Source organism: Heterodontus francisci, unplaced genomic scaffold (genome assembly GCF_036365525.1).
Source record: "Heterodontus francisci isolate sHetFra1 unplaced genomic scaffold, sHetFra1.hap1 HAP1_SCAFFOLD_121, whole genome shotgun sequence".
Taxonomy (NCBI): domain Eukaryota; kingdom Metazoa; phylum Chordata; class Chondrichthyes; order Heterodontiformes; family Heterodontidae; genus Heterodontus; species Heterodontus francisci.
This window is the reverse complement of record NW_027140425.1, coordinates 1,326,923-1,333,605: the sequence shown is the minus strand read 5'-3', so window position 1 is coordinate 1,333,605 and position 6,683 is coordinate 1,326,923. Positions and strand designations below refer to the sequence as shown.

The window sequence follows — 6,683 nt, the reverse complement described above, 5'->3', positions numbered from 1 at the left end:
GGTGATGCAGAGTTTATGATAGGTACACAACTCAAGCAGTCTCTGCCCGTTCTCATTCATCCTTCCAACGCCATAGCGCCCAAGGCAGGAGGGCCATGAGTCATGGTCGGCCCCAACCCTGGCATTAAAGTCCCCCAGCAGGAATAGGTGTTCGGTGTTGGGGATGCTGCTAATGATGTTATGGAGTTGTTCATAGAACTGGTCTTTAGCTTCAGGTGCGGAGCAGAGTGTTGGAGCATAGATGCTGAGTAGGTGTACTGGACCAGAGGTGTTGAGCAGTCGGATGGACAGTATGCGTTCCGAGCCATTTGAGGGAGGCTCTATCATGCTGAGCAAGGAGTTTCTGATGGCGAAGCCCACTCCATGCTGTCTTGGTTCTTCAGGATCCCTGCCCTGCCAGAAGAAGGTGTAGTCTTGCTCTGCTAGAGAGCCACTCGCGGGGAGGCGAGTCTCCTGAAGTGCTGCAATGTCCACATTGAATCTACTGAGCTCGTTGTTAATGATGGCGGTCTTCCGAGAATCGTTGATTTGTGTAAGGTCTTCCGACAGGCCAGGACACATAGTTCTGACGTTCCAGCTTGCAAAGCGAAGGGCTGGTACCTTCTTTCCTTTTTTCATGTTGTTTGGTGCGGTGTATCAGTCCACCTTTCGGGCAATGACCCTGAGCTCCAAGCACCCATTGAAGCAGGCAGACTGTGGCGGGACAGAACCTTATTGACCGGGGGCTGCCCGGTTTGAGGCGGGCGGTAGCTGTCCGGTGAGGTGCAATGACCTCTCCCACCGAAAAAGGCAACCCGTGGCGCCCAGTTTCTACGCCAATTTATCTGGACTTATAACCCGTAACTGCTGCCTTCCGTGTTGTTTTAGTCGCTGTGAGGCAACTATGGAGTGACCTCTCCATGGCGCATGCCTGGGCAAATTTATGGAGGTTGAGAGTTGCCCAGTCGTCAAAACCCCCCTCTCGGCCCTTCTGGTGGGGTCCAAAGGAGTGCAGGACACGACGTTTGGCACCAGTATGGCTGCAGGAACTGCCGGAAACATGCCAAAGGTGACACATGACCGCCTACGGGGTTCCGCTCCGGATTTTCTGTTAGGGTTTACTCCCTTAGCCTTGGTCTCTCCCGAGACGCCCACAAGGCAGTGGGGTTGTTGGGGCCCCTACACAGGTGCAGGATGGTGCCGGTGGGAGGAGGGGATGCAAGGGGGAGGGGTAGAGGGAGGGGGTGGGGGGTGGTGCAGGGGAAGGGGGTGCGGGGTGAAGATGGTGCAAGGGGGGTGCGGGCTGGGATGGGGTTGTGAGGGGGTGAGCTGAGAGGGTGGAGCAGGGAAGGGGACGGGGGTGGGGGGTGTGGAAGGGGGGTAAAGGGGGGGAGGGGGGGTGGAATCTGGTGCAGGTAATAAGCCATTTCCTCAGTGCCCACCATCGACGTCCGGAAAGCTCATCCACGTCCTTCGGTAGGTGAAGCATCATTTGGCAGCATTAGAGGTGATTACATTTGCTAAGGGTTTTTTTTTTGCAGTGGTTTAAATAAAGGCATGCAGCATTGCCGACAGTGCGCTGCAGATGCTCTCCGAGCCATCTCCCGCGGGCGCTTTGAAGTTGCGGCCGGGGGGGGCCGTTCGTGGATGTTTTGGTTGTTCGGGGCATCTTTTCACAGGACTTCTCTCGGGTCCCGCAGCTCCTTCTTCACCTCAATGGACTTACCGCACGCCGTGGCTGCAGACACTCTGGACTGTGAAGACAGCAGGATCGGAGATTGAAGTATCGGCAGCTGTGCTCGTCAGTTTCATCCGGATCAATTTCATTGAGAAAACAAAGAGCAGGTGTGGCTGGGGGAGGGCAGTGGGCCCAGGTAACATACACTAAACTAACTGTTAACTTTTAGATAGGGCTAAAATGAACTGATTTAAAGAGCCAGGGGAATTTAAACAGTTTAAGAGGGCAGATTGGGGGAGAAAACGTTAGGGATGGGAGCAGATGGCCATGGATAGAGTTGAACAGCAAGGGAGCTTCCGAGGGAGCTTCCAGCCCAGGAGCCATCTTGCTAGATTGACAAATGAAAACGATTCCTAAAATCGCGTCAGGATTTTGTGACGGTAAATACAGTAAAACAGAACATAAAATGAGAGGTTTTAAAATTGTTGCCTGAAAATTGAAATTTTCCATCACTTCAATTCCTTCCTGCTCTGGAATTGCCGGGCTTTTTCCAATTGGAAAATTTCAGCCAATGAGAACTTCTATTTAATTTATGTGACACTCCGATTGGTTAAGAATTGGATTGAGAAGCGGGTGACCAATCAGAGACAGAGTCAAACTGTTGGAATTTCAGGCCCCCAGGAACTGAGCTGAAACTGTTCAGATTGACAAACCCTGGCAGTAGCTTCATACATTGGACACTTCACACTGAGTCATTCAAGGGCTGGTGTGAGAGAAGCTTCAGATCCTGTCATTACTCTCTGACTCATTATTCATCTCGAACCAAACAATTAGTAAATGTGAAGCAGTGAAGAGACTTTTCACTCTCACTGCAGAATGTGTCATCTGGGGAAATAAGGAACAATTATTTTCGGAGATTCCAGGTACATTCCTCCCTGAACAAATCCATTCCTAACTTTCCCGATCACAGCCTATCCCAGCTCCTGTTGTCACCCGACTCCAGCTGAATTGGAGAAACTCATGTGTTGGGGTTTGAGTTGTGAGGTGGGGTTTCTCCGCCAGTGTTACTGTCTTACAGACTCTCCCCCTGAATTTGTGAACTGAGACTGCACCGAACACATCTCCAGTTAGAGTGAGGGCCGGATATCCCTCTGTTTTATTACAGAGAGTGGGGAAAGGGCTGGGTGAAGGGGAGTCACCAGGGAACCTGGATTTACTCCAAATCATTTCCATGTGGAATCTGCAGGCGGGGCCGGGACAGGGATCATTTGATCAGGGGATGAGCTCTTTCCTGAGAGATGTGGGTGGCTCTGAGAAGAGCCTTTGTGTTCAGATGTTTACAAGTTTCCCGCGCTTTCACTTCTTTCCAGACCCTGCTTTCTGAGACTTCGCTGCTTTCGGCTTGACCTTGCTCTTCCATGTCTGCACTTTCTTCAGCGCCTTTCCGCCCGCCGCACTCTTGCCTTTTTTGACCTTCTTCGCAGGAGACTTTTTCTGAAGCACTGCTTTCTTCACCGCCTTATTTGGCGTTGCCGCCGCCTTGCTGCTCGTTTTCTTGGCTGTTACTTTCTTTGTTGTCACTTTCTTGTCTGCTGGTTTCTTCACTAAAGATTTCTTGTCTGCTGGTTTCTTCACTGAAGATTTCTTGTCTGCTGGTTTCTTCACTAAAGATTTCTTGGCTGCTGGTTTCTTCACCTTCTTTCCCACCTTTCCCTGGGTTTTCCTTCTTGCTGATTTTGAAGGAGCCGGAGGCGCCCTGTCCCTTGCTCTGCACCAGGGAGCCTTTGTTCACATTCCTCTTGATACTTCGCTTGATCTGGGTCTTGAGCTTCTCCTGAGCGGTGGCAGACCTGCAAGGAATCAACTACCAGCTAGCGTATAAAGCGAGACCAAGGCTCAGGGCCTTCAGTGACCTGGAGGGGAGTCGGAGAGGCAGCGGATCCTGTGAGGAACCACAATCAAGGAAGGATGAGAAGGTCATTGTCAGGGTACAGAGGAGATTAAGTTAAAGATTTACCAGTTTATAAGCAAGCGCAGAGCCAAGGAACGGTGCTGGGGCAGATCAAATAACAGGCAGTTGTGATCAGTTGGAAGGCAAGTGTGATTAAATGACAGAAGAGATGATGGTGCAAGGCAAAAGTCAGGGACAGAATAAGTAACATTTTGTCAGCACAGATACCAGGAGTGGGGTTTGAACCCACGCAGGCACATCTCTATTGGACCTTAAGTCCAACACCTTAACCACTCGGCCATCCTGGTACATTAGCCCACCACTGAAAATGAAATTTAATGTGATCCGGGTGCCATCTGGCCTTTTCCAAAACAAAGTTATGACTCCTCTCCCATGCTAAATTGGACCCTTCATTATTTATGAACCTCAATCGGATCACCCCTCAGTCTAGGTTTCTCTAAGGTGTAGGGTCCCAACTCTTTTAGTCTAACTTGATAACCAAGATGTCTTCTACTGGGAATTCGTCGAATGTCTCTCCTCTGTACCATTTCCAAAGCCTCAATATCACCCATCATGTGAGGAGACCAAGACTGGATACAATATTCCAAGTGAGTCCTGACCAAGGTTTCATAAAAGGACAAATTCGGGACATCTCAGATACTGAAGGAGTCCGTGTCCAGAAGCAGCACGACCTGGACAACATTCAGACTTGGGCTGCTAAGTGGCAAGTAACATTCACACCACATAAGTACCAGGCAATGACCATCTCCAACAAGAGAGAATGTAACCATCTCCCTTTGACGTTCAACAGCATTACCATCGCTGAATCCCCCCACCATCAACATCCTGGGGGTTACCATTGACAAAAGCTTAACTGGACCATTCATATACATACTCTGGCTACAAGAGTAAATCAGATAGTGGGAATTCTGTGATGAGTAACTCAGCTCAAGGCACGTGGTGAAATGCTCATTAGGAGAGCTGGAGAAATGGACTGGTCAGGTGGGCAGAAAAGTGGCAAATGGAATTCAACTTGGAGAAGTGTGAGGTGATGCCTTTGGTGAGGTCAAACACAGCAAAGAAATACACAATTAATGGGTGAATGCTGAGAGGTGTAGAGGAAGTGAGGGACCTTGAAGTGAATGTCCACAAATCCCTGAAAGTAGCAGGACAGGTTGATAAGTTGGTTGAGAAGGCTTATGGAATCCTTTCCTTTATTAGCCGATGTATAGAATATCAGAGCAGGGAGGTTATGCTGGAACTGTATATATCATTAGTTAGGCCGCAACTTGAGTTCTGTGTGCAGTTCTGGTCACCTCATTCCAGAAAGGATGTAATTGCACTAGAGAGGTTACAGAGGAGATTTACGAGGATGTTGCCAGGACTGGAAAAATGCAGCTATGAGGAAAGATTGGATAGACTGGGGTTGTTCTCCTTGGAATAGAAGAGGCTGAGGGGAGATTTGATTGAAATGTACAAAATTGTGATGGGTCTGGATAGAATGGATGGGAAGGGTCTATTTACCTTAGTAGGGAGGTCAGTGACTAGAGGGCATAGATTTAAAGTGATGTGTTGAACAATTAGAGGGGAGATGAGGAAAGGTTTTTTCACCCAGAGGGCTGTGGGAGTCTGGAACTCACTGCCTGTAAGGGTAGCTGTGGCAGAAACCCTCAACTCATTTAAAAGGAGTCTGGATGTGCACCTCAAGTACCTGAACCTGCAGGGCGACGGTCCAAATGCTGGACAATGGGATTCAGCTGGGTGGCTCGTTTTTTGGCCTGCCTGTGCTGTAAACTTTCTATGTTCTATGATTCTATGCAGACACAATGGGCCCAATGGCCTCCTTCTCCACTGTAATAATTTTGTGATTTTTGACTCTCCAAAACTTGTCAACCATCTACAAGGCACAAACCAGGATGAGTGCAGCACCAACAATACTCTAGAAACTCGACACTGTTCAGGACAAAGCAGCCGCCTTGATTGTCACCCCATTCACCACCTTAAACATTCACTCCCTTCACCACTGACGCACAGTGGCAGTAGTGTGTACCATCTACCAGATGCACTGCTGCAACTCACCAAGGCTCCACAGACAGCACCTTCCAAACCGAAGACCTCCACCACCTTGAAGGACAAGGACTGCAGATGCATGGAAACACCACCATGTGCAAGCTCCCCTCCAAGTCACACACCATCTGATCTGCAAATATATCGCTGTTCATTCACTGATGCTGGGTCAAGATCCTGGATCTCCCTTCCTAACAGCACTGTGGGTGTACCTACACCACATGGAGTGCAGCAATTCGAGAAGGGAGCTCACCGCCACCTTGTCAAGGACAATTAGGGATGGGTAACAAATTCTGGACTTGTCAGTGTCGCTCACATCCCATGAAAGAATATGCCTAATTTTATACTCAATTGTCCTCTGAATCCCAACCCTCTATTTGCTCCAACTATCACTTCACAGCATTGCTGCTGTACCTTTAGCGATCTGTGCACTAGAACATCCAGATCTCTGCTCAAAATTATTTTCTTTTTTCCACCTACTTTAATGTTTTTCCCTGAAGGGTGTATGAATGTTGAGCATTCGCCCTGTCCACATGAATAACACTGCACTTACCCAAATTAAACATCATTTACCAGTCATGAACCCAATCTCCCAACACATTAAGATCAGCCTGAAACAGTCGAGCATCGTCTACAGTCTAAACACTCGCACAGATCTTCAAATCATCTGTCAATTTACAGATGATGCCCCCTCCACCTACATCCAGATCATTAATAAAAATAGTAAAGAGCAACAGACCCAACACCGATCCCTGTGAGATACCATTGGTGACTGGTCTCCAAACAGATCCAGATCCATCTGTAACTACGTTCTGCCTACGTCGTGCCAGTCAGTTCCCAATCCAGATCAATATATTACCACTGATACCAGGGACTTTAATCTTATAGAGAAGCCTCTTGTGTGGAACCTTATCAAAATCTTTTGGATGAGATCAGCTAATTGAACACAGGCTGAGGATTAGGCCGACGCCTGTCCTGCTCTGTGTATGGGTCGCAGGACCAAACAAG

The 6,683-nt window shown here is 48.7% G+C and overlaps 1 non-coding gene across 1 annotated transcript; it reads right to left on the bottom strand.

The window, feature by feature from the left end:
- Positions 1–3,833: 3,833 nt before the first annotated feature.
- On the bottom strand, positions 3,834–3,916 carry trnal-uaa (transfer RNA leucine (anticodon UAA)). Its single transcript has one exon. It is a non-coding gene; the product is annotated as a tRNA-Leu (tRNA).
- Positions 3,917–6,683: the final 2,767 nt, after the last annotated feature.